Source organism: Passer domesticus, chromosome 21, assembly GCF_036417665.1.
Source record: "Passer domesticus isolate bPasDom1 chromosome 21, bPasDom1.hap1, whole genome shotgun sequence".
NCBI classification, from domain to species: domain Eukaryota; kingdom Metazoa; phylum Chordata; class Aves; order Passeriformes; family Passeridae; genus Passer; species Passer domesticus.
In genome coordinates this window covers 6,970,635-6,994,117 of record NC_087494.1, presented here as the reverse complement: position 1 = coordinate 6,994,117, position 23,483 = coordinate 6,970,635, and the positions used below count along the sequence as shown (strand labels likewise).

The following is a 23,483-nucleotide window of genomic DNA, read 5'->3' as shown; positions in this document are numbered from 1 at the left end:
ATATATATAAAATATACGTATAATATATAAAAATATATTAAAAAAATAAATATAGATAGGTAGATGATAGATAGATAGATAGATAGATAGATAATATAAATAATATATAGGTTATATATCTCTAGTTTGCCATCCTTAATCCCGTGGGACAAATTCTATAAAGGTTTCATTCCACCTTTATAATTCTTTACATGCAAAATCTTGAAAGTCTGGGATTAGGATTGGAAACAGCTGCTCTAAGGCTCCTCTCACAAAAAGAAGTTTAGAAAGCTTGGAGGTCCTTGCAGGTGTTTGGAGATCTGTGGGAGCCATTGGGGGTCCAATTTACAGCTCAATTAACAGACAATAACTGCCTTACCTGTGACAAATGGCAAATAGAATACACACATTATCTTTCAAACCAGAACAACAGGAATTCAAATTAATAAAATGCAACATAACATTGCTCAAATCTAACAATAATGAAGCTTAACTTTTCTTAATCTTACCAACCCTGAATTTGCATTAAATTAAACACCACGGAATCAAAAATTAATATCCTTAAAAGTTATTGTCCTGGTTTAGGGCAAGTTTGGGAGATAACTCCTAAAGGGGCTTCTCTACAAAAGCAGATTCAATTGCCCCTCCCCCCTCTAACTGGTTTGGGAGAAAATATCTCCTTGGAGAAAAAAGTGGAAAGAAACCTGTTTATTAAACAATAGAACCCAAACAATATTAAACAATAAAACTTCTCACTGCTCCAAAGAAAGCAAACTCAGAACAGTCCCCTCCCCGGGTTGCAGCTCGGCTCACTCAGTCTCTGATCAGTCTCTCTGGTGCTGGAAACGCCGCGGCCCAGGCCCGGCCAGGGGGGCCACAGGTGGAGCTGCTGGTGCTCTTCTGGGTGTTCAGTGCAGAGCAGGCTTGAACAGGTCCAAGAAAAAAAGGAAAAAATCACAGTCCAGGGAGCTTCTTTGCCTCAGCTAGCTAAAACTAACTAAAAGCAGAAAAAAAAGGGAAAAAGGAGCTCTGTCCGGCTGTCTGTCCATCTGCAGACAACACAGTCCAGGAGCAGGAATGTGGAGGAGTGAGAGCAGTCTGAAAACAAACTGCGCGCTTCTTCCCTCCCCTCTTCACTGTCTGGAAGAGAGTCTTAAAGATGTAAAACTTATTATTTGGTATAAACAGAACAAGACGATTGGGGATAAAAGCATCATATAGTCAACCCAGGACAGTTATACGTACAACAAAATTTAACTTATTCTGATGCTATTAATGGAAATAAGGCACTGAAAAGTTGAACAATCTGCGATTGAAATAACAGCATGAAGGATTTACTGGAGGGATTAAAAGCATGTAATAAGTGTGTAATATTTTTATGTAATTTAGTTTTGAGAGAAGCCCATGGTAGCCACAAATTTTATGCAAGTATAAATTTACAAAGACCTATTAAAGTGCAGTTTTATTGAAAGAAACAACAATGTGGAATTCGGCAAACTGCCCAGCAAACCAGCAGCTTTTTGAAATTGTATTTAGTGTCATTCCAGAGGGTCAATTTACCAGCATTTCTGTTAAAGAACCTCCGACAAGTGCCGTGGTGGGGGGCTGGCGGAGCCACGCCGGGGGCTCGGGGGAACCGCGCCGGGAGCAGCCGAGCCACGCACCCCAAACCACCCGCGGTTCCCCCTCCTGCCCCAGAGCCTGTGAATGTGCCTCCGTGCCACAGGGAAGGGGCAGGAGATCCCCCAGTGCATCCCCAGCAGGACGGCGTCGGCAGTGGGGTTGTCCTGCAGCCAGGGGCCATGCTGGGCTGGGAGATGGAGCAGGAGAGAGGGGGAAAGGGGCACTGACTTCCTCCTCACCTGCCTGCGTGTCTCAGGGCATCTTCCTCTTCCTTGCAGCCTTCTCCTCTATTGGGCCAAGATTTGGGAAGGGGAAATCCTGGTTTGGGGAAAAACAAGGGATGAGCACAGTGTGTCTGAAGGTCCTTTGCCCAAGTCCATCCCTAGAAGTCACCTGGTATCCATAAAAACCTTGAAAAGCAAAAGTGAATCAAAAAAAGCCACCAGGAGTGTCCCATTTCCAGTCTCATCCCTCTGGGGTTCTGGTGGTCCCCTGTCTCATGGCTGTCAAGGATCCCAGAGCACATGTGGATCCCCCCTCTCCAGGCTCCTGCTTAGGGATGCTGGGGGGTTTTGGGGTCCCAGGCTCCCTCTCTCCAGCCTCCCCCAATCCAGTCACTTGGGGCTCTCTCCTCTCCCCACTGCCCTGTCCTGGTTTAGGGCAAATTTGGGAGAAAACCTCAAAAAGGGGTTTCCTCTAGAAAGCAAATTCAAGCAGCCTCTCCCCCAATCAGTTTGGGAAAAGATTTCTTTGGAGAAAAGTGGAAAAACCTGGTTATTTAAAAGACAAAGCATTTATGAGCACAGCAAATGACGAATATTAAACAATAAAATCTCTTGACGCTCCAAAAGAGATGACAAACTCAGAAAGTCCCTCTGTGGGCTGTAGCTCTGCTCACTCAGTCTCTTATCAGTTTCTCCATCACTGGAAATGCCGTGGACCAGGCTCGGGCCAATGGGCCACAGGTGGAGCTGCCAGTGCTCTTCTGGATGTTCAGAGCAGGTTTAAACAGCTCTAAAGTAAAAGAAAAACTACAGTCCAGGGCACTTATCTGCCTTAGAGAGCTAAGAATGAAATAAAACCAAAGGAGAGCCTGTCCTGCAATCTGTCCAGCAGCCGGAATATGGAGGAGTGCAGTTTCTAAAAAACCTGCTCACTTCCTGCCTCCCTTCGATCTCAGAACCAGCCTTAAAGGTGCAGAACTCATTTCTGGGCTAAATAGATGAAGAGGGTATGAGCATGATCCCAGGTCCAGCCCTTCTGGGGGTTTGGGGGTGTCTCTGTCCCTCTGAGCCCGATGATGTTTGGGTGGGGTCACACCAGGGCTGAGAGGGACAGAGACCCCCCCCGGCCTCCCCAGGGATGAGAAGGTCGGAGAGCCCCCCCAGCCCCAAGCACTCTCAGCGGTGAGAGGGACACAGAGTCCCTGGTCCCCAGCCCTGCACAAGTATTCCCTGAGGCCAGAGGGATGGAGACCCCTGAGCATCTCCCAGATTGAGGGGACAGAGACCCCTGAGCATCCCCTGGGCTGAGAGGGACAGAGACTGGGCCGAGCACCCCCCTGACACAGGGGTGAGTGGGAGGGAGACCTCCCCAGGCATTCCGTGGAGTGAGAATGATGGAAACCCCCTGGGGAATGGTCTGGGGTAACAGAGACAGGGACAGCCCCCACAAGCTCCTCCCAAGCATCCCCCAAGGCGAGAGGAACAGAGACCCCTTGAGCATCCCCTGGGCACTGGACAAAATAAACTTGGCAGAAATCAAACTTAACTCTGCATAAACCACTTTGATGAATATTTAATTTTCCCACAAGTCACATATGATGAAAATGCAAACAAATCCCAAGCATTAATAAACTGACAATAGAAGCAATTCTGTGGCAATTCCAAGTTTCATCCGTTCCTGCACAGCTCCAGCTCAGCTGCTGGCAGGTTCCCGTAAAAGAAAAGTGGAAATTTGGACCAATACAGGTTGTTAAAAGGAAACAAATTTCTGTAGAACGATCACAAAGGCTCCAGGGACAAAGAGAATAATGATTCTCACATTTGGCAAAGTCCTAAACCCTCTCAATTTGGGAGTTATTTGGAAATTTAGCTAGATGAGCTGGGCTTCTTTTAGGACTTTTAGCAGCCTTGTTTTCCTCACCTTGCGGTGAATGAACCTTGTCAGCCTCTCTGGTATCATTCACTCCCTTTTCTCCAGTGATTTTAACAAACTTTTCAAGAAAGGACAAGAAAGTATTTTCTTCACACTGGCCACCCACAACAGCCATTTCCTTCATCAGTTCTCCCATAAATCCCTCAGAGAAAGCGGCATCCAAGTTTCCAAGACTTCCTCCAGAAAGAGCCACAAGCTCCTCAGAGGAGGGAACCATGCTGTTGTCAAAGGCACTTGGGGTCAGACAACAGTGCCTAAACTCACTGTGCCAAAATAATGTCACAATCTAGTTAAGGAAACTGTTGGAGAGATGCCTCTGCCCCAATTAAGGTACTAAGGAGACCAAATCCAAAGTGGATTTTATTGAACAGTAAATGTGAGGTAAAGAAAGAGAGATGAAAAGAAAGAGAAAAGGGGGGAGAGCAAGAGACAGGGACAGAGAGCCCCACTGGGGTGCAGCAAGTGTGACATTGTCCCCTGTGTGCGTGGCTGTCCCGGGGTGGGGGTTTTACACCTGAGCCAGTTTGGGTAAGGGGGGTGGTGTTCACCCCCCGAGCAGGGATTGCCCCACTGTTTCAGGTTACAGTGTAAGATGTAACCAAATGCATGTTTTCAATCACCATCTTGACAAACTGTTATAAACAGGCGGGGCAGTGTTCTTTATCTCTTCCATGACTCAGCCCTGATAACGCCCTGCAGGGGCTATCTTCTGTTCATGGCCCATTGAGTGTCCCTGCAGGACTGATAGAATGACATCATCCCATTGTGGCATGCTCCGCCCAGGGGGATGAGCCAAGCATTCCTACCTGGATATAAACTGAAGCTTACAGCCCCAGGAGCACCTTGGCTACTGGATTCCCAGAGGACAAGAGCTCCATAAGCACCACTGGAGCTTCAGAGGAAGACCAGACCCTTCTACAGGATCACTGCTTTGACAGAATCACATTCATCACTGCAACAGAACAGCAGCCACCATTTATTGGGACTGCTGCCACCACCCTGAGCAACAGGGTGTCAGGTTATATCCTGACTCTGTCAGTTTAAGGCCGTGTTTCTGTATCATTGCCCTGATCTTAATTTTCTTATTAAATTGTAATTCTGGCTTAGATTCTCCCCCTGGTTTGCCCTCAAACCACTACAAAACTCAATGTACTCATCTCTTGTTTTCATCCCTAAGCAGAATTTCCAATCCCAAAACCATCACCCGATGGAGGAGGAAGCTGTGAGGAAGAGGAAGATTCCCTGGGACCACCAGGTAGGTGAGGAGGAAGTCAGTGCCCCTTTCCCCCTCTCTTCTGCTCCAACTCCCAGCCCAGCATGGCCCCCAGCTGGAGGACAACCCTGCTGCCAATGCCGTCCTGCCGGGGATACTCATGGGGGATCTCCTTCCCCTTCCCTGTGGCATGGAGGCAAATCCCATCCTCCCCTTGCCCTGCCTTCCGCAGACAAGGAGCTGAGGATGGAGGCCAGGGAGGACAAATCCCCACGGCAGAAACTCGTGGAAGAGGCTGTGTTGAGCAGCTCTACTGCACATGAATTTAACAAGAAGGAGATTTCCCCGAGATCCTGCAGGAGGAGTGGCTCCAAACCCAGCCCAGGGTGCTCTGAGGAGGAAAGACCCACCCTGGGCCAGGAAGGTGGACAGAGCTTCAGCCAGAGCTCAGAGCTGGTGGTCTGTGAGAAGCTTCATGATGGGGAGCAGCCCTACAAGTGCTTGGAGTGTGGGAAGAGCTTCAGGCAGAGCAGCAGCCTGACCTGCCACCAGATGATCCACACCGGGGAATGGCCCTATGAGTGTGGGGAATGTGGGAAGGGCTTCAGCCGGAGGTCTCACCTCATGAACCACCAACACATCCACACTGGGGAGAGACCCTACGAGTGTCCTGAGTGCCAGAAGAAGTTTCACACCAACTCCAATCTCCTCAGCCATCAGCGCATCTACACTGGAGAGCTTCCCTATGACTGCCCCACATGTGGGAAGAGATTTCACGCCAGGTCCCATCTCCTTTTGCATGAGCGAATTCACACAGATGAGAGGCCCTTCTGCTGCCCTGACTGTGGCAAGGACTTCAAGCAAAACTCCCACCTCGTCACCCACTGGCGCATCCACACTGGGGAGAGGCCCTACGAGTGTCCCCAGTGTGGGAAGAGCTTCTCAGACAGCTCTAACTACACCAGACACCTGCGGAGTCACCGGTAAGGGGAGCCCTGCAAGAGGCGTGACTGCAATGTAAGGGCTTTGTGCCCCGATGTAATCACATTGCTTTTCCCAGTAAATTGTTGTTTTCCCAGCCTGGGATCTTTGCCTTTTGTGCTTTCCATGGGAGGTGGGAGGGCAGCGAGCAGCAGCACAGTTTTAGCAGAAGCAGGAAATTGGGGAATCCCATTCCTGAACCCTGGCCCATGGAAAATGAGCATCCCAGCAGGTCCCTGCCCTGCTGGCCATGGCAACAGCCTTGGGAGCGGGTCCCTGGCTGGGGCTGTGGGAACCTCTTCCCTCTGCTGCCCAGGGACAGGACTGGAGGGAACAGCTGCAGCTGAGTCGGGGCAGGCTGAGGCTGGATCTCAGGAAAAGGTTTTTCCCCAGAGGCTGCTGGGGCGCTGTCCAGGCTCCCCAGGGAAGGCTCCCAGCTCCAGGGCCCTCTGAGCTCCAGCAGCGCTTGGCCAGCGCTGCCAGGCCCAGGCTGGCATTGTTGGGGTGTCCTGTGCACAGCCAGCAGTTGGACTCCAGGATCCTGATGGGTCCCTCCCAGCTCAGCCAATTCTGTGGATCTGGGGGAACAGGGGCCTGGTGATGGTTGCCATGAAAACTGACCATAGGAATGGGGCTGGTGATGGTTGCCCACTAAGGATCAGATTTGTCACAAGGGTTCCATGGGGACTTTCCAAGAGTCTCCAGGCTGTTCAAGAGCTGGAAGGTCACAGGCAGAGACAGGGGCTCCATGGACACCTCCCAGGGGTTTCTGGGGATGATAAAGAGCCGTGTGGTCAGAGGCAGTCACAGCCATTCCATGGTGACATCCCAGGGGACCTTGGGCTGCAAAGGCACCGATCTGTCACAGGCACTCACAGGGGCTTCACGGTGACATGCCAGGAGTCCCCAGGCTGCCAAGGAGCCGGGATGTCCCAGACACTCACAGGGGCTCCAGTCATGGTCACAGTGGGAGCTTCAGGCAAAAGCTTTATTTCTTTATTAGAGAAATCCCTGTTGAATCATGACATGGAGAAATGACACCCAACACCCACCCACCGTGGATCCTCATACCCCTGCAGGGCCCCTAGTCTTCTAAAATTCCTTTTAATACAGGAGACTGGGAGCAGCTGGATCCAATCCCAGCCCCAGACTGTGCCAAAAGTTGTAAAAGATTGGACAGGTGAAATTGAACTTTAACGCAATTTGTCCCACAGGATTAATGATGGAATACGACATATATTTATATAAATACAGCTCTGATTGATTCTGATCATCATTAGACACAATGGCTTATTTATACCACAGAGTAAATAAAAAAAAAAAGTTATTTACTCCACAGTATAGGAACTATAACAATTATTAGAATATTCTGCTCTAGGAAGCAATTTTGAAGTCAACAGGGCCTGGCTGGAGTTGTTGGAGCCCACTGCAGGCAGAGCCTCCTGCTCCAGCAGGAACTGCCTTTCCTGTGCCAGGAGCAGGGCAGGTCCCGCTGCAGGAAAAGCCCCAGGCCAGCCCCAGCACAGGGAAGGGCTCGGGCACAAGGGCAGAGTGGCGTGCTGGGAGCTGTGCCAGGCAGAGCCTGAGGCACCAAAGGCACCTTGGCAGCAGCAGCTGCTTGCAGGGCATGGCCAGAAGCCTCCCTTGGCAGCCCGGCCTGGTGGCCAGCACTGCAGAGCTGCTGCCTCAGGGCTCATTTCTGCCTGGGCTCTGAAAAGCCACTTCTGCTCCAGGAGCCTGCCTGGGAAGCCATTGGCCCCAGCACCTTGGGGACAAGCTATGAATGAGAAAACTCTTCATGCCAGCAGAGACAAGGCAGGGGCAGAGGAAAGGGGAGAGCCAGGCCCAGGGCACAGGGCTGCCATGGTGATGGCTGTGAGGTCACTGCCCCTGCAGCAGCTTGGCTGCCCTCAGCAGACATTCTGGCCAGAAGCGTTGTGAGGGCACCCAGCACATCAGAGAACACACACAACAGGAATTCTGTCCTTGGGGATGAGAGGGTCAGGTTGCACAAGGCTCCTGCTCTTGAATAATTCCTGAGATGGGGAATCCAGTTCTGTGGAAGAACAGTTGCAGTTTTGTGCCATTCTCATCATTGTAAAATATTTCCTCCTTCTAACAAATGTAAATCCACCCTCACTCATTTCAGAGATATTGACCCTTCTTCTGTCACTGCAAGATTTGGGAGAAAATAACTTTGACCATTTTTTTTGTGTTTTCACAGACCTTGGTGAGGACCCAAAAATCTCCCAAGATGGGGTTTGGAGGCCTCATCACATAACCAGCGGGAGGAGGCTGTAGGCTCTGGGCTCACTGGCGTGGAGACTGAGGACAGAACAGGAGCAGTCCGGGAGGGAGTAAAGGGTGGTTTCACAGAGTGTGGAGCTTTTCTTTATTGTGGGAATGAGCCTGAAGAAGAAATAATTGTGCTAAGGGCAGCTGGGGAGGCCCAGACTGGACACCAGGAGAAAGGAATTTCCCTGCCAGGCCAGGGCTGTGGTGCAGCACATCCCCCAGAAGGCGCCTGGAGCAGTCCAAGGCTTTGTGTGGGCAGGCAGAGGCAGGCAAGAGGCAGAGCTGTCAGCAAAGGAAGGGGCCAGCCAGGTGGGGCAGCCAGGGGATGAGGACAGCCTGCAGGGACAGAGTCGTAGGGCAGGGACACCGTAGGACAGCCTGGGCTGCACAGGGCACAGGGATGGGCAGCAGCTGCAAGGCCCTGACAGAGCCAACATGTGCAGACACAAAGAGCACCAAAGCCCCAGAGGGTCATTAAAGTCCTTGTGCTGTGTCTGTGCTGCTGAGCTGGGCCGGGCTCCTGGCCCAGAGGCAGCGCCTGGCAAGAGCAGCGCTGCAGAGAGACAGCTCTGGCCAGGAGCAGCTCCTGGGCACAGCCCAGCAGCGCTGGGGCACTGCCAGGGCAGCTCAGGGACACCAGCAGGGCACAGACAGAGCTGACAGGGGCTCAGCACTGGCAGGGGCTGGGGGATGTCCCAGAGGGGGCTGTGTCACAGCGGCACCTCTGTGGCTGTGTCCTAGAGGCACAGAGCAGCTGTGATGTCAGCAAGGGTCTGTGTGACAGCACAGAGTGGGCTGTGTGAGGTCACAGGTTGGGCTATGACATCAGAGTTTTTTGTGTGAGGTCATTGAGCAGCTAGAGCATCATAGAGGGGATTCTGTGACATCCCAGAGCAGGCTGTGACATCATGGCATGGCTGTATGACATCATAGAGCAGGCTGTAAGGTCACAGTGTGTGCTGTGATACTAGAGAGTGGCAATATGGTATTACAGAGAGGGTTTTGTGACATCACTGAGGGGGTTGTGACATCACAGAAGTCTCTGTAATGTCATAGAGTAGGGTGTGAGGCCATGGAGCACACTCTGTCGTCATGGAAGGCAGCTCTGTGACATCAGAGAGTGGGTTGTGACATCACTATGTGACTAAGTAACACCATAGAGCCAGATGTGACATTACAGAACAGACTGTGACATCACATGGTGACTTTGTGACATCACCAAATTTTCTGTGACATCACAGAGCAGCTTTATGGTATCACAGACTGATATTCTAGCACTGGCCCTTGTGATATCATGAAGGGGCTTTGTGACATCACAGAGCAGCCTGTGACATCACAGAGCAGTAGTGTGTCATCACAGAGTTGCCTGTGACATCATAGAGTAGGCTTTGTGACATCATAGAATGGATTCTGCCATCACAGGGCACCTGTGTGACATCACACAGGGGTTGTGACATCACAGAATGGCTGTGTGACATCCCAGGGGAGGATGTGTAATATCACAAGATTAACTGTGACATCATAATGAGGGCTGTGTCATCACAAAGGGGCTGTGTGTCATCACAGGGGCACTGTGAGGTCACTGGGGAGGTCACTCTGCCCCAGCCCCCCTCACAGTTCCCCCAGAGCAGTCCAACCCTGCTCGTGCACAGTGGGGTCCCCTGTCCCCCCAGGTCCCCCCGCCCCCGGCGCCGCAGCCTCCCCCAGAGGATGTTCCACGAGATCGACCCCAGAGCCTGACACAGGGATGGGGGGCCGGGACCCTGGGGGTGGGACAGGGGGATAGGGACTGCCCTGGCAGTGTCCCCGTGTCACCCAGGGCCAGAGCCTGGGCCAGGGCTCCTTCACCCTGTTATAAATGAGGGCTTGAGAGCACTGAAAAAATCCCCAGCAAGGGATCAGCAAAAGCCAGATTTAATATTAAGTGACAGCACCACAAAGTTCCTTGGCAAGAGTCACTCCTGACTGGACACTTCAGGCACACCAGGGAAATAAAGCAACAACAAAACCAAATCAAATCCAGACAATCAAACCAGAAATAAACCAAGAACTGACCCTGTGTGTGTGTGTGTGTGTGTGTGTGTGTGTGTGTGTGTGTGTGTGTGTCAACAGGACAGTGAGGGCAAGGATAAAAGGAATACGGCCTAAAAGGTGAACAGGACTAAACATAGCTCAAGCTTAACAGGACTTAACTTATACCTTAACCTTAAGTGATACCTTAAACTTCACAATTTAGCAAAAGTACAGCACTTAAGAGTATTTAACCTATGACCTATGACTTATCAATTTAAAAGAGGAATAACACTTAACAATATTCAGCTTAGGTTATAACTTATATTAAACATAACAACTGAGCAAAAGAACCACCCTTAGTAGCATTTAACTTCACTTAGACCTCATGATTTAACCTCACTTACAGGCCTAACTGACTCAGCTATCCAAGGCACTCCAACCCCTCCGAGAGCAGCATTTCTGCCACATTTCCCCAGCACAGGCACTCCTGTGTGCACACAGACACAAAGAGTCAGTGCAAGGCACCTGTGAGAAATTCCCCTGAGGGCAGGAAATGCTCCCTGTGGATGCTTTGGCATCTCCCCAGCGGGTGAAGGGTTGAGCCTGGAGGAGTGGGGGGATCAGCCCAGGCTCCCTCATTGTTCAGGGATCCCCGAGTGCAGCAAACGGGAGAGTTCCCGGCTGGGAGAGGCCCCACTCAGAGGGAGTTGCTGGCCCAGGAGAGCTCCAAGGGGCTCCTTTTGCAGCGCTGTTTGTAGGGCCCCAAGAGAGGGGCTGCAGTCACAGCAATGGTTCATCCTGGCCGCACTTGGCATCAACAGCTTTCTTTGGCACTGTGAGAACAGGGATGTTGTGCCTCTGAGGGAACAAAACCAGTTCCCAGGGATGCTCCTCCAGCAACCAGGAGCTGGTTGGGCAGCAGCAGTGCCTGGAGCAGACAGTGTTTGTGCTGAGCTTCAGAGGAGCTGAGCCCAGGGGCTGTTGGCCAAGGCTGAGGCCCAGGGTGTAGCCATGATATTTTAGTGAAAAATCCTTTGCTAGGATTTTTCCTGTCCTGAGGAGCTGAGAACCTCAGGAAAGAAATGTAAAGAATAACTATCTGCTGCTGTGGAATGCCACAGATGCATCTTTCATTGGTCCATGTAGATTGTTTTCAATTAGTGACCAATCACAGCCACCTGTGCCAAGGCTGTGAGCAGTCACAGGATTTTGTTATTGATTCCTGTTCTGTTCTTGTCTTGGTAGCCTTCTGATCTTCTTCTCTCTGTTCTTTTAGTATAGTTGTAATGTGGTATTTTAATATAATATATAACATAATAAATCAGCCTTCTGATGAAAATGGAGTCAAGCCTCATGTCCTCACACAAGGGGTTTCAGTATAAACAAGAGTCCTGGCCAGGCTTTGGGAGAAACCAAACAGGAGAATGAAACCAGATGTTCTCACCCTAGCAGTGATGTCAGCTTGTTTGTTTGACAGTGTAAAAGCTGTGTCCTTTCACAGCAGGCTTGGAGCCCGGTTGCCTGCAAAGGTGGAGGCACCTGCAGGAATTCCCAGTGTCTGGGAGTGGCTCTGCAGTCCTTGTCTGCCCCAGCTGATGTGTGGATCTGGGTGATGGTAAAGTCTGAGGGTAACTGGTGATGGATCTTTCTTTAATCACTGCAGGCAATCTTTGGTAGTAATGACTGGATGGATTGCTGAGCTTCTTTTGTAATTCTTTGCTAACGATTATGTGCTTTGCTGAGCTTATCCTTTTGTAATTCTTTGCAGCTGTGCATTATATAAATTACAGGATTCCTTAAGTTGGTGTCTGTGTCTTTGGTACTGACCCTGCCCACTGGTGAAACAGAGCCCCCTCTTGCCTAAGAATTACCTGGCAAGGCAAAAACCCTCACTCCAACATTCCCCCCTTCCTCCTTGTTCCCCGCACTTCATACACTGAGCATGATGTCCTGTGGTCTGGGGTATCCCCGGGGTCAGTTGGGGTCACCTGTCCTGGCTGTGTCCCCTGCCAAGCTCCCCCACAGCCCCAGCCCCTGCCCAGCGTGGCTGGAGGAGGGGCAGGACAGGCCTTGGCTCTGTTGCAGCTCAGCAAGAACACAACCATCTCTGCGTGCTCAGCCCTGTGCTCAGCACCCGGCCCAGCAGTGTCTCAGTGCCAGTGTCTGTGCCCTCAGTCCCTGCCAGGGCTTTCCATGGCAGCTGCCAGGACAGGTGACCCAGGTGTCACCCCCAGTGAGGGCTGCCATGGAAACAGTGCCAGCACTGCCCCTTTCTGTCTGGCTGAGCTGGCCTTTGGCCCTGGCAGTGCCCTTTGCTGCTGGTTCCTGGTGCCTGAGCGGCCAGCGCGGCACAGGGCAGGTGGCCATGGCACAAGCCCCCAGCAAGGGATCCCCTCTGGCTCTGGGCAGTGACAGCAGCCCTGAGCAATGGGCTGGCGCACTGGGGTCGGTGCAGTGTCCATCCAACAGTGTCTTGTAATGGCCCAGTGCAGACTGGGATGATGATCCACCCTCCCAGCTGGCCCAGGGCAGCTCTGCAGTGCCCTTCCCCACAGCCTGTCTGCACAGAAGCACTTGCTGGGTGCTCTGCATTTCCCTTCCCTCACTCTTGGGTCTCTCCCACACCTCCCAGCTCAGAGCTTTCAGCTGCAAGGAGTTCAAAGCTGGTCTGTCCTTCAGGAGTTGGTCTAATTCTGCCCTGAGCAAACTCTGGATTTGTGTTTATTGCAGAACTTCCTGTGTGTCTAAAATATTCCTTGCAGGGTTCTGCCTTAGGGAAGGGGAACCTCCTTGGTGGCAGCTTGGGCTTGGCACACACTTGAGGAGGATGTCTGTTTTCAATGGGGAAACTCAGGAGTTTTAGATTGGTTCAAAATACAAAAGAAGATGACCCCTCTTTGGCTGTGTACAGCCAGTTCTCTGAGCAAAGCAGGTCCCAGGTGAGTGAGGAGAGACAAAATGGGCATGGGTTATGTGGAGCAAGGTTGTCCACGCTGCGTCAGACCTCAAGGCACAGCTTCTCTGAGCAGGCCAGAGCTCCTTAGGAGAGTCCCTGCTGGATCAATATCAGTCACTGAATGCTGCAATCACCTCTTGTGTAATAAGAACAGCAATAAAAGACACCTTTTAAAATAGGAATACATACTTCCTAGAAGCTCTTTGAAATATTTCTCCATAACTGAAAAAGGAAACCCTCCTAATGAACTGCAGTAGAGTGGAGGTAAATCAAGGCAGAGCCATGGTTTGTCAGGACTTGCTTGATGCTAATAAGCCCCAGGGTGCATTTAGAGCTGAGCCCTGGAACATCAGGACCTGAGAGGAGATTGTACAAACCTGTCCAGGAGTCCAAGTCAGAAGAAAACCCCAAAGTATGTCAAGGCATGAATGGGTCCCACTGAGGTCCATCCCAGCACAGGCGCCTCATGGACTCCTTGGAGGAGAGAATTGGGAGCCAGGATGGCACAAAAACCACTCAAAGACTCAGTGTGAAAAGGAAAATTCAAAGTACTTTAAAAACCTTGAGTACCTCATAGTATAAATGAGCCCCACTGAGTGTCAGTACAAGGCTCTCAAGGGACTCGTTAAAGCAGATAACTGGGGCCATGATTGCACAGACCTCTCACAGAGTCTGTATCAAAAGGGAAACACCGAGTACCTTAAAATAAGTGAAGTACCTTGAATTATTAATGACCCCCACTGAGTGTTGTTACCGACAAAGCCTCTCCAGGGACTAATTACAGCAGATAATTGGAGCCCATGATTGCACAGACTTCTCAGAGACTCCAAGGCAAAAGCAAAACCCAAAGTCCTTTGAAAAACCTGCACTTCCTGGGAGCATTCAGGAGCCCCCAGGGCCATTGCTGAGCAAGGCTCCCCAGGGACTCCTTCCAGCAGATCCTTGAGGCCACTGGGATATGGGCTAGGGGGGGATGCTGAGGGCAGGACAAGGGGCTGACAGTGCCCAGCCTGGCTGGGGCTGTGCCAGGAGGCCCCAGGGCCTCAGGACAAGGTGTCTCCTCCCAGCCCTTGCTGGCACAGACCCTGCTGCTGTACCCCAGGCCACCAAGACTTGGCTTCTCTTTGTCCCCACCTGTCATCAGTGCCTCCAGTTCTCTGCTCTGCCTGGGGCCTGGGGACACTTTCTCAGTCGTGTCCCTCAGTGGGACCCATTAAAAGTCCAAGAAACCTTGGAGTTGGATTCTGCCTTGGAGTTCTGCAGAGGTTTCTTCAGCTGCCTCTCAGGGACCGATGTTCAGGGCCTGAGCACAAAGCCCCAGAGGGTCATTAAAGTCCTTGTGCTGTGTCTGTGCTGCTGAGCTGGGCTGGGCTCCTGGCACTGAGGCAGCTCCTGGTAAGCAAGAAGAGCTTCAAAAGCACATTTCTCTTGATGAGCAGCTCTTGTGGCAGCCCAGCAGGGCTGGGGCACTGCCTGCAGCCAGCCCGGGCACAGCCCAGAGGCACAGAGAGCTTCAATCAATCAGGGCTGGGAAGGTGCTGAGAAGTGCCTGGGGCAGAATCACTGCCAGCCTTGGCACAGGAACCTCTGGCTGCAGGACAATGCAGCTGCAGCTCCTGGAGCCATCTCCTAAAGCTGGAACATCCCAATGCCTACAGACTCTGTGAGTACAACTCTGAGTATTTCTGGTGCAGGGGAGGTGAAATGCTCATGAAGCTCTGACATGCTGAGGGTTTCTGATCAGTCATAAAATATTTTCAAGTCAAGGATTTTGATAAAAAAGCAGAAATTTCCTAAGACTTTGTATTCAGTTTGCTACTACTGGAGAATGGCATAGAGGGAGAATGAACAATAAAGGATGATTATGAATTATTAATTATGAATTTTGACAAGTGCCTGAGACATCTGAACTGTTACTTTTAGTGATCAATAAGTTCACAGTAGATCCCTAATGTGCTTTCAGCCACTCTGCCCATGGATAGCAGCAGCATTACCTTTGCTGGACCCATCAGGCTCAGTCTGAGCTGTCCTTTCTCCAAGCTGCAAACAGAACCTGCCCCCAGCCAGTGCCCTGCAAACAGGCAGAGTTCTGTCAGGCCAAGGAGAGGGCACAGAGATTTGGGGTCTGTGAGTGCTGGCAGGGAGAGATCAGGCACAGGGAAACTCCTGCAGGAGGAAAATCTCCAGGAAGCAGAGAGAAGATCAGGCATAGAGAGGAAACAAAACCCAGCAATGCTGTGGCAGGGAGAGTTTAGAGATGTCCACAGGATCCCCTCCAGTGCAGCCCCTCCCTCTGAACAAGCCCCCTCCCTCCTGTCCCCCAGCCAAGCCTCTGTGAGTTATAAGATTGATGGGGAAAGGCAGAGGTGTTCTGGCACTGAAAATGCTGTCGGGTTGGTGAAATGAGTAAAGTGAGACCTTGGCTACAAATGTGGAGCTGGGCTGTGGTGGATCCCTCTGCTCTCAGCAGTACCTGGTGATGTTTAGGGAAAACTTGGGAGTGTGAACATCTTCCACCTGAGAAAGTTTTAAAGCCCAGAGAAACTCCAAAGAGAATGAAGTGCCAGACCATCTCCCCTCACTCTCTACTCATAACTTTGCATCACAAAACTTTCTCTGTCCTCCCAGAAGGCTGTAGAAATGCTGAGGGTTTTTGATATCCAGGAATACCAGGACAGATATGGGAGAGCTTAAAGAGAAAACCCCAGGACTCATGAACAAAAAAGGGTGTCTGTGTGTGTTACAGGGAAGGGTGTATGGGAAATAGCATTGATTTTGGTTACAGACATCTCCTCTAACTCTTCATTATCCTTTCTCCATGAACAGGTCCCCATGTGCAGCCCCAGCAAATGTCCAACAGCAGCTCCATCAGCCACTTCCTCCTGCTGGCATTGGCAGACACGTGGCAGCTGCAGCTCCTGCACTTCTGCCTCTTGCTGGGCATCTCCCTGGCTGCCCTCCTGGGCAACGGCCTCATCATCAGCGCCGTAGCCTGCGGCCACCACCTGCACACGCCCATGTTCTTCTTCCTGCTCAACCTGGCCCTCAGCGACCTGGGCTCCATCTGCACCACTGTCCCCAAAGCCATGCACAATTCCCTCTGGGACACCACCACCATCTCCTACACAGGATGTGCTGCACAGCTCTTTTTTCTTTCTCTTTTTCATTTCAGCAGAGCTTTGTCTCCTGACCATCATGTGCTACGACCGCTACGTGTCCATCTGCAAACCCCTGCACTACAGGACCCTCCTGGGCAGCAGAGCTTGTGCCCACATGGCAGCAGCTGCCTGGGCCAGTGCCTTTCTCTATTCACTGCTGCACACAGCCAATACATTTTCCCTGCCCCTCTGCCAGGGCAATGCCCTGGGCCAGTTCTTCTGTGAAATCCCACAGATACTCAAGCTCTCCTGTTTCAAATCCTACCTCAGGGAACTTGGAGTAATTGCATTTTCCAGCTCTTTAGCACTTGGTTGTTTTGTGTTCATTGTTTTCTCCTATGTGCAGATCTTCAGGGCTGTGCTGAGGATCCCCTCTGAGCAGGGATGGCACAAAGCCTTTTCCACCTGCCTCCCTCACCTGGCTGTGGTCTCCCTGTTCCTCAGCACTGGTATATTTTCCCACCTGAAGCCCCCCTCCATCTCCTGCCCATCCCTGGATCTGGCCCTGTCAGTTCTGTACTCAGTGGTGCCTCCAGTCCTAAACCCCCTCATCTACAGCCTGAGGAACTAGGAGCTCAAGAGTGCCCTGAGGAAAGTAATGACTCTATCTTTTCAGAGACAATAAACTCTCTTTTTTCTCCTCCAGAACCTTCAATCTCCTGGCTGTTTTTTTCCTATTTGTCTGTTTTTTCCTTGAGACATTTTTTATTATTTTTCTAGTGTTGTAATGTTTTTAATAAAATACTGTAGTACTACTCTTAGCATTTTCCATGGACATCTACTTTTCTTTTGTAAAACAAAGATTTTTAGGAGACTTGTTCCCTGTGCATTTGAATAAAAATAAGTGGCTGTCCTGACCTGTGTGTTCAAGGCATTTCCTCAGCCCTTCTCTGGCTCTGCAGGGGCAGTGCCTGTGAGCAGAGGTGGAGGGAAGGGGCTCCCAGCACAGCAGCACGGCCAGGGACAATGGCCCTGCCTCTTTCCACATCTGCTCCTCCCAGCTCCACACTCCCCTTCCCAGCCCTGCTGTGGGTGCGAGGCCGGGGTGCTCTGGCAGCTTGGTCACTGTCCTGCTGCGTGTCCGTGCTGTGGCCTCAGGCAGGGACAGGCCATGGGCATTGCTGGGACACAGCTGGGCTCCAGCACAGCAGCTCCACCAGCAAAGGGCATCTCCTGAGCGCAGGGCAGGAAGGCTTTGCTCCCCTCCAGAGTCACTCTCAGGACTCTCAGGAGGCTCCTCGTGTTCCTTGTTCTCCCAGGGCTCAGTGGGAAGAGATCAGGGTCTCACTGGGGCCTTCAGGGGACTCAGGTCTGGGTCAGGTTTTGCTTGTTGGTGGCCAGTGCCCATCAGATGGGGAATGGTCTGTGCTGAACCTTCCTGGGGCTCTGCAGCTTGTGCCAGGGCTGATGGCAGGGGAAGGTTTGTCTGGAGGGCCTTGGGAGCTGCCAGGAGAACACAGGGGACCTGCAGGGACAGCGTGTGCCAGGGACCAGCAGGGAGTGGAGCTCACTGGGCACAGGCCTGGCCAGGCTGGGGTCACCCCGAGATCAAGGACTGAATGTCTGCTGTGAGCCTGGAGAGCTCTGCAGCCCAGGGACACAGCAGGCCCAGGGAAAGGAGTCTGGGCACTGCCTGCTCTGAGCCTCAGGGAACTCCCCCAGGAGGATCCAGGGCAGCCCCAAGCCCCTCTGGCAGCCCTGGCACAAGGCAGGCACCTCTGAGCCCCTTCCATGGCCCCGCAGAGCCTGTGTGGGAGGGGGTGAGTGCAGGGAGCACCATCAGCTGCCTCTGTGTGCCAGGCTGAGCAGCAGAGCCCAGCAGAGGCAGCCCAGGGCCCCGGGCAGCACAGCCCCCGTGCTCTGCAGAGCAGCAGCCCCAGCTCGGGGCTCTGGGCAGCAGGGCAGGGGCTGCAGCAATGGCTGCTCGGGCCAGCACAGACGTGTTCCCCTGGGAAAGGCTCTGGGGGCAGCTGGCATGGGCCAGGAGCAGAGCAGGAGCCCGTGGGTGTGCAGAGGAGCCCTGGCAAGAAGCTGCCCTGTCCCTGGGCCAACAGGAGCTGCCTGAGGAGCCCCGGGGCCAACTCTGCTGCTGGGCTGGGCAGCGAGGCCGGCCCTGGGGCTGCAGGAGCTGCCCGAGCTGAGCATCTGCTGAGCATTCCAGACCCAGAGTGGCTGTCCCTGACCTCCAGTGCCTGCAGTTCCTGCTGCAGGGCCAGACCTGACTCTGCTGCTCTGCTGGGCTGGGGCAGGGGCAGGAAAGGCTGAACTGGGCAGTTCCAGGGAGAAGAAAACAATGGGGCCTGGTCCGTATGAGTCCCCACAGTGTCAGAATGGTCTCCAGGGTTCCATTAAGCCCCACAGGGTCACCATGGTCCCCAGGTCACACGAGGCCCTGCAGTGTCACAAGGGCCCCTTAGTTCAGTGGAGCCCACAAGGTCAGTTTTGGCAGTGGGCAGGGTCAGCACCAAAGACACAGACACCAACTGAAGGAATTGTCTAATTTATATAATGTAAATTCCGAAACTACAAAAGGACCAGCTCAGCAATGCACCCAACCATCACCACGAAGGATTGCAGCAGTGATTAAGAAAGATCCAGCACCACTTACGCTCAGCCTTTACCATCCCCCAGATCCACACAGCAGCTGGGTGAAGCTGTCATAGCCAAGGGCTGCAGAGCCACTCCTGGACACTGGGAATTCCTGCAGGTGCCTCCAGCCACAGCTGAGGCTCCAACCTCGCTGTGAGAGGGCCCAGCTCTGACAGTGCTGAATGAACAAACTGACAGCACTTCTAGTGTGGGAACATCTGGTTTCATCCTCCTCTTGGGTTCCTCCCAAAGCCTGGCCAGGGCTCAAGGAGGAACCAAGAGAGCTGACGTTGACCATTCAGCCCCAAACAAGGCCAGATGGGGCCTTGTCTGATTTTTAAATACAGAAAGGTAAATCCACATTTCACCAATGAACAGATAGAGATCATATTGCTAATAAAGATTCATTAATGAGCAGATACAAAGATAAGCTTTGGTTGGAAGTTTCATCTAGAGCTCAGGTTTGCCTCAGGGCCTGTTGTTCAGGCCACATACAGGACCTGGTGTTGAGGCCTCAGGACATCAATCAGTGCTTTGACCTACAGATGATGAACTGCAACCTTCATAACAATTCTTTGGATAACAGAGTTTAGATTTAGCTATTAGGCATAAAGACATCAGCTCTTGTTCTTCAATTAAGTGTTGTTCAAGTTCATTACTCAGAGCTATAATTTGCCTTCCATTTAAAACATCCCTAATTAGTTGCTATTCTCCATTATTTTATCAAATGTCCCTTTTTTCGTGAGACTGTGTCTCTTTTTAGACAAGACTCAGTACTCCATTTCCAGCACAAAGTGCCACAACAACTCTAAAATGAAATCATAACACACCAAGTGCTCATATTGCAATGACGCGACACTGCCAAAAATTAATTTCACAGTAGCCTCCAATTTGGCAGCCATGAAGCCAATGCCACCAAGAAAAATTTTCTTCTTTCTGCCACTCTTCTACTGCCTTTTCTGTCAAGCTGATTCCTGACTGTTGGCCTTCAAACCCATCACTGAGAGCAGTGCAACATTCCTGTCCCATGAGAGCCCAGGTTCCTCGCTGGCCAGCAAGCAGATAATCCCAGTCTGTGTGTTTCTGTAGAGCCCCATTTGTGTCTGTTGGAGCTCCTGGGATGTGAGATTGGACATTTTAACAGCATCATTTGCTATTTCTTCTAATAATTGATTTAGCTCATTACTGTAAAATCTGCAGAATGGGGTAGTACACATGGGGCACAGGTTGAACCAGAATCTTTTGGTTTTCTGAGACCAAATGCACCCCTTGGGTGGAAAATGTTCTCTTGGCCCCAACTCTTCCTTGTGATTGTTGCTGAAGGACCCTCAAGGGAGGCATCAGCATTGCCTGGAAACAGGACCCAAACCATCCTTTAGGAAGCTATTTATGAGCAGTCTCCACACAGCCAGCAGCTTCCATTCTCAGTACCAAAGGTCTGATTTCCTATTTCCCACTGTGGGCTGCTGATGGATGCAGGGCTCTTCCCTGGGCCCTCCAAGGGAGCCCCATTCCTCCCAACATTGGTTGAGAGCATATCCAGGAATTAATTACATTGAGTATTTTGGCTACTTTGATCTTAGCATTCTCAAGAATTTAATGACTAATCCTTGGTGAAACTCTAAAGGTGTTTGTGGCAAACAAAGATTCTGGCTGACTATCAAGATACAACTTGCAGACATCAGCAGTACTTCAGTGACATGGTTATTCATTCTTTTTCCTCAATCTCATTTGGGTTAGGAACAATAATTCGGTCGTCCATGGAGGTGGCACCGTGTTAATTTCAGAATAATGCCCCCAAGGTCCTTTGCTGTTCAGCTTTAGCACGGTATCTGTGGATAACAAGGCTTGGTGGGGCCCTTTCCCCTTGGGCTGGAAGGGGGCCGGGTCCCAGTCCCTGAGGGCACCCAGGCTCCTGGATGGAATTTGTGTGCAAGTCCCTCATTGTCACAGCAGCCTTCACATGGAGCCCTGTGGATCAGAGCATTTTCCAAAGGAGCCATTGGGGCAAACAAGGAGATTTGGTCTGGCAAGATGTGTAAAACAGTATCCTGTAATATCTACTTGTTCTCACACAGAATACTTGGCTGCAGGGACATATTCCCATTGTTCCTGCCCAGGTTTCAGGATTCAATGTTGTCTTTCCTAGGAGCTGTTCCTTCAGCTGCCTCAGGAGGGCCTTTTGGCCTCCGGGCCCACACTCTGGCTCCATTGTTAGGACTGCTGCATCCAAACCCTTTATCTCCACAAATGGTAATGACTGGAGGTGGATCTCCTTTTTTCACAATCGTGCTTAAAATTGCAGTATCAATAATCGTGCTACCCTGTCATGGGGTTGAATAACCCAATCTTATTGACAATTGTTTAACAGAATTATTGTAATTTCTCCTTTATATTCAGCATCAATTCCTCCTTTCCTCCTGCCATGACATGAACATTTTGCAAGGCCAAGCTCCAAATGAGCAGTTACCAAACCAAGGTGTCCTGGAGGAATCAGAATTCCTGTCTCACTATAGATAGCTTTCATTTGCTTTGGATTTATCCTAATTAATGGCAATGCATGAAGGTCCAGCCCTGCAGCCTCTGGGCTGGCCCTGCCAGGGGCCATCACACCCACAACAATTTCCCAGGCAGTCCAAGCCTCACCGTTCATGGTTGTAGTTGCAAATTGGGTGCAGCTGTGCACAGCCAGGGGGTTTCCATTTCCCCAGTGGGCCATTGTTAAGGGTATGGAGCACATCTGGGAGATGGGTTCTCCATGGGGACAGGTTCCCATCTCCTCATTTTTTCAACTGCTCTTTTAACAACCCCTTCACCTGTTCAACAAATCCTGCAGCTTGAGGATAGTCTGTTACATGAAAAACCCAGCAGTCTTAATCACGGTATTTTCCACAGTAACAGACAAAGCACTCTGAATCACAGCATCAGCAAACCCTGTAAAAATAGCCAATTTCATCCCCTCCTCCTTTTTTCATTGTATACAATCTCACAAAGTTTACCTCTGACATTAGGGTCCTGGCCAATCCTTTTCTGTAGAGTATTTAGAGTTACATCCCTGAGCAGCCAAAGCTACCAAATTAGTATTGTCAGCACTATTTCACATTATTACAATTTTATACGTAGATATAGATATTGATATAGAAATATAGATATAGCTAGATAGGTATAGACATACATATAAAATATATATATATCAATATATATTAAGACCTGATTATACTATAAATATGTACATAGTTATTTGTGATATTAATACTTCACTTGCACAAATGCATCGGAGCTCAAGATTAAAACCTTCTTCTGTTGCTCCATGTGGGAGCATTCCAACAAGAATTATTCCTTCTGAAGGTGCTGTTTTCAATGTACGGTTAACAAATTCATCTTTGTCTGCCCAAACCCACAAGTTCTTTTCCTTTTCCATATGCAATTTTTGGATACATTTTAAAACATCCAGGGGTTCAGCTTCTTTTAACCAACTGCCCCAGTGCTCACACAGTGCTGCGACCTCAGCCCACTCCAGAGCCAGCCAACTCCAGGGAAGGGCTTCCCATCTGGGAATTTCTGATGCCACTGATTCCTCACATTTACATTTAACAAGTGACATTTTGCTGTGATCTGGCCAGACTCTGCCAGTTTTGTTTTGCCAGTGGGCAGGGTCAGCACCAAAGACACAGATTCCATCTGAAGGAATCAGTGTCATTTACTGCAGCTCAAAGCAGCAAAGAATCACAAAAGGAGCAGCTCAGCAATGCACCCAATCATCAGCACCAAAGATTGCAGCAGTGATTAAGAAAGATCCAGCACCAGTGTCCCTCAGACTTCACCATCCCCCAGATCCACACAGCAGCTGGGGGAAGCTGTCATAGCCAAGGACTGCAGAGCCACTCCTGGACACTGGGAATTCCTGCAGGTGCCTCCAGTTACAGCTGAGGCTCCAACCTTGCTGTGAGAGGGCCCAGCTCTGACAGTGCTGAATGAACAAACTGACAGCACTTCTAGTGTGGGAACATCTGGTTTCATCCTCCTCTTGGGTCCCTCCCAAAGCCTGGCCAGGGCTCAAGGAGGAACCAAAGGAGCTGACTTTGATCCTTCATCCCTAAACAAGGCCAGATGTCAGATTTCATGGCCTTGTCTGGCTTGCCAATACAAAAAGATCAATACGTGTGTCACTAAGGAGTGGCTACATCTATCACAGTGCTAATGGCCATGCATATTTCATCAGTGAGCAGATACAAAGATAACCTTTGGTTGGAAGGTTCATCCAGAAGTCACCTTTGGCTCAGGGCCTGCTGTTCAGGCCTTGGCACTTCAGGGACGTGGTTTAGTGCTGGGCTTGGCACTGCTGAGTGAATGGCTGGACTGGATGAGCTTAGAGGTCTTTTCCAACAGAAAGGATGCTGTGATTCCATTACTATATCTGCTGCATTCAGCTAGGTCTATTTGAGCAGCATTACTTTGCTCCAAAAGTTCCCTCTTGCTCAGCTCCTGTGGCCTGTGGTGACAGTTCCTTCAGCTCCTG

At 50.9% G+C, this 23,483-nt stretch overlaps 1 protein-coding gene across 1 annotated transcript in view; it reads right to left on the bottom strand.

Moving 5' to 3' along the window:
* LOC135284517 (zinc finger protein 271-like) overlaps positions 1–23,483 on the bottom strand; it is a 523,404-nt gene that overhangs the window by 161,864 nt on the left and 338,057 nt on the right. The gene's annotated exons all lie outside the window — the stretch shown is intronic.